The sequence below is a fragment of the Pseudophryne corroboree genome, chromosome 3 (assembly GCF_028390025.1).
Source record: "Pseudophryne corroboree isolate aPseCor3 chromosome 3, aPseCor3.hap2, whole genome shotgun sequence".
NCBI lineage: Eukaryota > Metazoa > Chordata > Amphibia > Anura > Myobatrachidae > Pseudophryne > Pseudophryne corroboree.
This window is the reverse complement of record NC_086446.1, coordinates 115313824-115319938: the sequence shown is the minus strand read 5'-3', so window position 1 is coordinate 115319938 and position 6115 is coordinate 115313824. Positions and strand designations below refer to the sequence as shown.

At 41.4% G+C, this 6115-nt stretch overlaps 21 non-coding genes and 6 pseudogenes across 21 annotated transcripts; all 27 read left to right on the top strand.

The window, feature by feature from the left end:
• Positions 1–22: 22 nt before the first annotated feature.
• Positions 23–141, top strand: LOC134902257 (5S ribosomal RNA). The gene has a single exon (XR_010175725.1). It is a non-coding gene; the product is annotated as a 5S ribosomal RNA (ribosomal RNA).
• Positions 142–248: 107 nt separating this feature from the next.
• LOC134892919 (5S ribosomal RNA) lies at positions 249–367 on the top strand (annotated as a pseudogene).
• Positions 368–474: 107 nt separating this feature from the next.
• Positions 475–593, top strand: LOC135064290 (5S ribosomal RNA). Its single transcript, XR_010250600.1, has one exon. It is a non-coding gene; the product is annotated as a 5S ribosomal RNA (ribosomal RNA).
• A 107-nt stretch (positions 594–700) lies between these two features.
• Positions 701–819, top strand: LOC134900998 (5S ribosomal RNA). The gene has a single exon (XR_010174496.1). It is a non-coding gene; the product is annotated as a 5S ribosomal RNA (ribosomal RNA).
• A 107-nt stretch (positions 820–926) lies between these two features.
• LOC135063323 (5S ribosomal RNA) lies at positions 927–1045 on the top strand. The gene has a single exon (XR_010249657.1). It is a non-coding gene; the product is annotated as a 5S ribosomal RNA (ribosomal RNA).
• Positions 1046–1152: 107 nt separating this feature from the next.
• LOC134890721 (5S ribosomal RNA) lies at positions 1153–1270 on the top strand (annotated as a pseudogene).
• Positions 1271–1377: 107 nt separating this feature from the next.
• LOC135065302 (5S ribosomal RNA) lies at positions 1378–1496 on the top strand. The gene has a single exon (XR_010251584.1). It is a non-coding gene; the product is annotated as a 5S ribosomal RNA (ribosomal RNA).
• Positions 1497–1603: 107 nt separating this feature from the next.
• LOC134888152 (5S ribosomal RNA) lies at positions 1604–1721 on the top strand (annotated as a pseudogene).
• Positions 1722–1828: 107 nt separating this feature from the next.
• On the top strand, positions 1829–1947 carry LOC134894273 (5S ribosomal RNA). The gene has a single exon (XR_010171768.1). It is a non-coding gene; the product is annotated as a 5S ribosomal RNA (ribosomal RNA).
• Positions 1948–2054: 107 nt separating this feature from the next.
• On the top strand, positions 2055–2173 carry LOC134885277 (5S ribosomal RNA). The gene has a single exon (XR_010169395.1). It is a non-coding gene; the product is annotated as a 5S ribosomal RNA (ribosomal RNA).
• A 107-nt stretch (positions 2174–2280) lies between these two features.
• On the top strand, positions 2281–2399 carry LOC134894261 (5S ribosomal RNA). The gene has a single exon (XR_010171767.1). It is a non-coding gene; the product is annotated as a 5S ribosomal RNA (ribosomal RNA).
• Positions 2400–2506: 107 nt separating this feature from the next.
• On the top strand, positions 2507–2625 carry LOC135065206 (5S ribosomal RNA). Its single transcript, XR_010251492.1, has one exon. It is a non-coding gene; the product is annotated as a 5S ribosomal RNA (ribosomal RNA).
• Positions 2626–2732: 107 nt separating this feature from the next.
• Positions 2733–2851, top strand: LOC134894250 (5S ribosomal RNA). The gene has a single exon (XR_010171766.1). It is a non-coding gene; the product is annotated as a 5S ribosomal RNA (ribosomal RNA).
• Positions 2852–2958: 107 nt separating this feature from the next.
• LOC135067146 (5S ribosomal RNA) lies at positions 2959–3077 on the top strand. The gene has a single exon (XR_010253370.1). It is a non-coding gene; the product is annotated as a 5S ribosomal RNA (ribosomal RNA).
• Positions 3078–3184: 107 nt separating this feature from the next.
• On the top strand, positions 3185–3303 carry LOC135064475 (5S ribosomal RNA). The gene has a single exon (XR_010250785.1). It is a non-coding gene; the product is annotated as a 5S ribosomal RNA (ribosomal RNA).
• A 107-nt stretch (positions 3304–3410) lies between these two features.
• LOC134894238 (5S ribosomal RNA) lies at positions 3411–3529 on the top strand. The gene has a single exon (XR_010171765.1). It is a non-coding gene; the product is annotated as a 5S ribosomal RNA (ribosomal RNA).
• Positions 3530–3636: 107 nt separating this feature from the next.
• Positions 3637–3755, top strand: LOC134889733 (5S ribosomal RNA; annotated as a pseudogene).
• A 107-nt stretch (positions 3756–3862) lies between these two features.
• On the top strand, positions 3863–3981 carry LOC134894227 (5S ribosomal RNA). Its single transcript, XR_010171764.1, has one exon. It is a non-coding gene; the product is annotated as a 5S ribosomal RNA (ribosomal RNA).
• Positions 3982–4088: 107 nt separating this feature from the next.
• Positions 4089–4207, top strand: LOC134893356 (5S ribosomal RNA; annotated as a pseudogene).
• Positions 4208–4314: 107 nt separating this feature from the next.
• LOC135065581 (5S ribosomal RNA) lies at positions 4315–4433 on the top strand. Its single transcript, XR_010251859.1, has one exon. It is a non-coding gene; the product is annotated as a 5S ribosomal RNA (ribosomal RNA).
• A 106-nt stretch (positions 4434–4539) lies between these two features.
• Positions 4540–4658, top strand: LOC134891879 (5S ribosomal RNA; annotated as a pseudogene).
• A 107-nt stretch (positions 4659–4765) lies between these two features.
• On the top strand, positions 4766–4884 carry LOC134902033 (5S ribosomal RNA). The gene has a single exon (XR_010175511.1). It is a non-coding gene; the product is annotated as a 5S ribosomal RNA (ribosomal RNA).
• Positions 4885–4991: 107 nt separating this feature from the next.
• Positions 4992–5110, top strand: LOC135065328 (5S ribosomal RNA). Its single transcript, XR_010251611.1, has one exon. It is a non-coding gene; the product is annotated as a 5S ribosomal RNA (ribosomal RNA).
• Positions 5111–5217: 107 nt separating this feature from the next.
• Positions 5218–5336, top strand: LOC135060680 (5S ribosomal RNA). The gene has a single exon (XR_010247074.1). It is a non-coding gene; the product is annotated as a 5S ribosomal RNA (ribosomal RNA).
• A 107-nt stretch (positions 5337–5443) lies between these two features.
• LOC135068666 (5S ribosomal RNA) lies at positions 5444–5562 on the top strand. Its single transcript, XR_010254861.1, has one exon. It is a non-coding gene; the product is annotated as a 5S ribosomal RNA (ribosomal RNA).
• A 107-nt stretch (positions 5563–5669) lies between these two features.
• Positions 5670–5788, top strand: LOC135066272 (5S ribosomal RNA). The gene has a single exon (XR_010252525.1). It is a non-coding gene; the product is annotated as a 5S ribosomal RNA (ribosomal RNA).
• Positions 5789–5895: 107 nt separating this feature from the next.
• Positions 5896–6014, top strand: LOC135067398 (5S ribosomal RNA). Its single transcript, XR_010253615.1, has one exon. It is a non-coding gene; the product is annotated as a 5S ribosomal RNA (ribosomal RNA).
• The last annotated feature ends 101 nt before the right edge of the window (positions 6015–6115 follow it).

Here is a 6115-nt window from a genome sequence, read left to right as displayed (position 1 = left end):
TCTAACAGAAACCACAAAGCTCATCTACAGCCACACCACATTGGATACGCCCAATCTCATCTGATCTTGGAAGCTAAGCAGTGTTGGGCCTGGTTAGTACTTGGATGGGAGACCACCTGGGAATACAAGGTGCTGTAGATATTTTTATACTGCCAACACCGTTCTGTTGATGCATTCCATTTTCAAACGTATTCATTTATGAACCAGTAGTTAGAAGTAGAAAAGTTCTAACAGAAACAACAAAGCTCATGTACAGCCACAGCACACTGGATACGCCCAATCTCATCTAATCTTGGAAGCTAAGCAGTGTTGGGCCTGGTTAGTACTTGGATGGGAGACCACCTGGGAATACAAGGTGCTGTAGATATTTTTATACTGCCAACACCGTTCTGTTGATGCATTCCATTTTCAAACGTTTTCATTTATGAACCAGTAGTTAGAAGTAGAAAAGTTCTAACAGAAACCACAAAGCTCATCTACAGCTACACTACACTGGATACGCCCAATCTCATCTGATCTTGGAAGCTAAGCAGTGTTGGGCCTGGTTAGTACTTGGATGGGAGACCACCTGGGAATACAAGGTGCTGTAGATATTTTTATACTACCAACACCGTTCTGTTGATGCATTCCATTTTCAAACGTATTCATTTATGAACCAGTAGTTAGAAGTAGAAAAGTTCTAACAGAAACCATAAAGCTCATCTACAGCCACACCACACTGGATACGCCCAATCTCATCTGATCTTGGAAGCTAAGCAGTGTTGGGCCTGGATAGTACTTGGATGGGAGACCACCTGGGAATACAAGGTGCTGTAGATATTTTTATACTACCAACACCGTTCTGTTGATGCATTCCATTTTCAAACGTATTCATTTATGAACCAGTAGTTAGAAGTAGAAAAGTTCTAACAGAAACCACAAAGCTCATCTACAGCCACACCACACTGGATACGCCCAATCTCATCTGATCTTGAAAGCTAAGCAGTGTTGGGCCTGGTTAGTACTTGGATGGGAGACCACTTGGGAATACAAGGTGCTGTAGATATTTTTATACTGCCAACACCGTTCTGTTGATGCATTCCATTTTCAAACGTATTCATTTATGAACCAGTAGTTAGAAGTAGAAAAGTTCTAACAGAAACCACAAAGCTCATCTACAGCCACACCACACTGGATACGCCCAATCTCATATGATCTTGGAAGCTAAGCAGTGTTGGGCCTGGTTAGTACTTGGATGGGAGACCACCTGGGAATACAAGGTGCTTAGATATTTTTATACTGCCAACACCGTTCTGTTGATGCATTCCATTTTCAAACGTATTCATTTATGAACCAGTAGTTAGAAGTAGAAAAGTTCTAACAGAAACCACAAAGCTCATCTACAGCCACACCACACTGGATACGCCCAATCTCATCTGATCTTGGAAGCTAAGCAGTGTTGGGCCTGGTTAGTGCTTGGATGGGAGACCACCTGGGAATACAAGGTGCTGTAGATATTTTTATACCGCCAACACCGTTCTGTTGATGCATTCCATTTTCAAATGTTTTCATTTATGAACCAGTAGTTAGAAGTAGAAAAGTTCTAACAGAAACCACAAAGCTCATCTACAGCCACACCACACTGAATACGCCCAATCTCATCTGATCTTGGAAGCTAAGCAGTGTTGGGCCTGGTTAGTACTTGGATGGGAGACCACCTGGGAATACAAGGTGCTTAGATATTTTTATACTGCCAACACCGTTCTGTTGATGCATTCCATTTTCAAACGTATTCATTTATGAACCAGTAGTTAGAAGTAGAAAATTTCTAACAGAAACCACAAAGCTCATCTACAGCCACACCACACTGGATACGCCCAATCTCATCTGATCTTGGAAGCTAAGCAGTGTTGGGCCTGGTTAGTACTTGGATGGGAGACCACCTGGGAATACAAGGTGCTGTAGATATTTTTATACTACCAACACCGTTCTGTTGATGCATTCCATTTTCAAATGTATTCATTTATGAACCAGTAGTTAGAAGTAGAAAAGTTCTAACAGAAACCACAAAGCTTATCTACAGCCACACCACACTGGATACGCCCAATCTCATCTGATTTTGGAAGCTAAGCAGTGTTGGGCATGGTTAGTACTTGGATGGGAGACCACCTGGGAATACAAGGTGCTGTAGATATTTTTATACTGCAAACACCGTTCTGTTGATGCATTCCATTTTCAAACGTATTCATTTATGAACCAGTAGTTAGAAGTAGAAAAGTTCTAACAGAAACCACAAAGCTCATCTACAGCCACACCACACTGGATACGCCCAATCTCATCTGATCTTGGAAGCTAAGCAGTGTTGGGCCTGGTTAGTACTTGGATGGGAGACCACCTGGGAATACAAGGTGCTGTAGATATTTTTATACTACCAACACCGTTCTGTTGATGCATTCCATTTTCAAATGTTTTCATTTATGAACCAGTAGTTAGAAGTAGAAAAGTTCTAACAGAAACCACAAAGCTCATCTACAGCCACACCACACTGGATACGCCCAATCTCATCTGATCTTGGAAGCTAAGCAGTGTTGGGCATGGTTAGTACTTGGATGGGAGACCACCTGGGAATACAAGGTGCTGTAGATATTTTTATACTGCAAACACCGTTCTGTTGATGCATTCCATTTTCAAACGTATTCATTTATGAACCAGTAGTTAGAAGTAGAAAAGTTCTAACAGAAACCACAAAGCTCATCTACAGCCACACCACACTGGATACGCCCAATCTCATCTGATCTTGGAAGCTAAGCAGTGTTGGGCCTGGTTAGTACTTGGATGGGAGACCACCTGGGAATACAAGGTGCTGTAGATATTTTTATACTACCAACACCGTTCTGTTGATGCATTCCATTTTCAAACGTATTCATTTATGAACCAGTAGTTAGAAGTAGAAAAGTTCTAACAGAAACCATAAAGCTCATCTACAGCCACACCACACTAGATACGCCCAATCTCATCTGATCTTGGAAGCTAAGCAGTGTTGGGCCTGGTTAGTACTTGGATGGGAGACCACCTGGGAATATAAGGTGCTGTAGATATTTTTATACTACCAACACCGTTCTGTTGATGCATTCCATTTTCAAATGTATTCATTTATGAACCAGTAGTTAGAAGTAGAAAAGTACTAACAGAAACCATAAAGCTCTTCTACAGCCACACCACACTGGATATGCCCAATCTCATCTGATCTTGGAAGCTAAGCAGTGTTGGGCCTGGTTAGTACTTGGATGGGAGACCACCTGGGAATACAAGGTGCTGTAGATATTTTTATACTGCCAACACCATTCTGTTGATGCATTCCATTTTAAAATGTATTCATTTATGAACCAGTAGTTAGAAGTAGAAAAGTTCTAACAGAAACCAGAAAGTTCATCTACAGCCACACCACACTGGATACGCCCAATCTCATCTGATCTTGGAAGCTAAGCAGTGTTGGGCCTGGTTAGTACTTGGATGGGAGACCACCTGGGAATACAAGGTGCTGTAGATATTTTTATACTACCAACACCGTTCTGTTGATGCATTCCATTTTCAAACGTATTCATTTATGAACCAGTAGTTAGAAGTAGAAAAGTTCTAACAGAAACCATAAAGCTCATCTAGAGCCAAGCCACACTGGATACGCCCAATCTCATCTGATCTTGGAAGCTATGCAGTGTTGGGCCTGGTTAGTACTTGGATGGGAGACCACCTGGGAATACAAGGTGCTGTAGATATTTTTATACTACCAACACCGTTCTGTTGATGCATTCCTTTTTCAAACGTATTCATTTATGAACCAGTAGTTAGAAGTAGAAACGTTCTAACAGAAACCACAAAGCTCATCTACAGCCACACCACACTGGATACGCCCAATCTCATCTGATCTTGGAAGCTAAGCAGTGTTGGGCCTGGTTAGTACTTGGATGGGAGACCACCTGGGAATACAAGGTGCTGTAGATATTTTTATACTGCCAACACAGTTCTGTTGATGCATTCCATTTTCAAACGTATTCATTTATGAACCAGTAGTTAGAAGTAGAAAAGTTCTAACAGAATCCACAAAGCTCATCTACAGCCACACCACACTGGATACGCCCAATGTCATCTGATCTTGGAAGCTAAGCAGTGTTGGGCCTGGTTAGTACTTAGATGGGAGACAACCTGGGAATACAAGGTGCTGTAGATATTTTTATACTACCAACACCGTTCTGTTGATGCATTCCATTTTCAAACGTATTCATTTATGAAACAGTAGTTAGAAGTAGAAAAGTTCTAACAGAAACCATAAAGCTCATCTACAGCCACACTACACTGGATACGCCCAATCTCATCTGATCTTGGAAGCGAAGCAGTGTTGGGCCTGGTTAGTACTTGGATGGGAGACCACCTGGGAATACAAGGTGCTGTAGATATTTTTATACTACCAACATCGTTCTGTTGATGCATTCCATTTCAAACGTATTCATTTATGAACCAGTAGTTAGAAGTAGAAAAGTACTAACAGAAACCATAAAGCTCTTCTACAGCCACACCACACTGGATATGCCCAATCTCATCTCATCTTGGAAGCTAAGCAGTGTTGGGCCTGATTAGTACTTGGATGGGAGACCACCTGGGAATACAAGGTGCTGTAGATAATTTTATACTGCCAACACCGTTCTGTTGATGCATTCCATTTTAAAACGTATTCATTTATGAACCAGTAGTTAGAAGTAGAAAAGTTATAACAGAAACCACAAAGTTCATCTACAGCCACACCACACTGGATACGCCCAATCTCATCTGATCTTGGAAGCTAAACAGTGTTGGGCCTGGTTAGTACTTGGATGGGAGACCACCTGGGAATACAAGGTGCTGTAGATAATTTTATACTGCCAACACCGTTCTGTTGATGCATTCCATTTTCAAACGTATTCATTTATGAACAAGTAGTTAGAAGTAGAAAAGTTCTAACAGAAACCAGAAAATTCATCTACAGCCACACCACACTGGATACGCCTAATCTCATCTGATCTTGGAAGCTAAGCAGAGTTGGGCCTGGTTAGTACTTGGATGGGAAACCACCTGGGAATACTAGGTGCTGTAGATATTTTTATACTACCAACACCGTTCTGTTGATGCATTCCATTTTCAAACGTATTCATTTATGAACCAGTAGTTAGAAGTAGAAAAGTTCTAACAGAAACCACAAAGCTCATCTGCAGCCACACCACACTGGATACGCCCAATCTCATCTGATCTTGGAAGCTAAGCAGTGTTGGGCCTGGTTAGTACTTGGATGGGAGACCACCTGGGAATACAAGGTGCTGTAGATGTTTTTATACTGCCAACACCGTTCTGTTGATGCATTCCATTTTCAAACGTATTCATTTATGAACCAGTAGTTAGAAGTAGAAAAGTTCTAACAGAAACCACAAAGCTCATCTACAGCCACACCATACTGGATACGCCCAATCTCATCTGATCTTGGAAGCTAAGCAGTGTTGGCCCTGGTTAGTACTTGGATGGGAGACCACCTGGGAATACAAGGTGCTGTAGATATTTTTATACTGCCAACACCGTTCTGTTGATGCATTCAATTTTCAAATGTATTCATTTATGAACCAGTAGTTAGAAGTAGAAAAGTTCAAACAGAAACCATAAAGCTCATCTACAGCCACACCACACTGGATACGCCCAATCTCATCTGATCTTTGAAGCTAAGCAGTGTTGGGCCTGGTTAGTACTTGGATGGGAGACCGCCTGGGAATACAAGGTGCTGTAGATAATTTTATACTGCCAACACCGTTCTGTTGATGCATTCCATTTTAAAACGTATTCATTTATGAACCAGTAGTTAGAAGTAGAAAAGTTCTAACAGAAACCAAAAAGTTCATCTACAGCCACACCATACTGGATACGTCCAATCTCATCTGATCTTGGAAGCTAAGCAGTGTTGGGCCTGGTTAGTACTTGGATGGGAGACCACCTGGGAATACAAGGTGCTGTAGATATGTTTATACTGCCAACACCGTTCTGTTGATGCATTCCATTTTCAAACGTAATCATTTATGAACCAGTAGTTAGAAGTAGAAAAGTTCTAACAGAAACCACA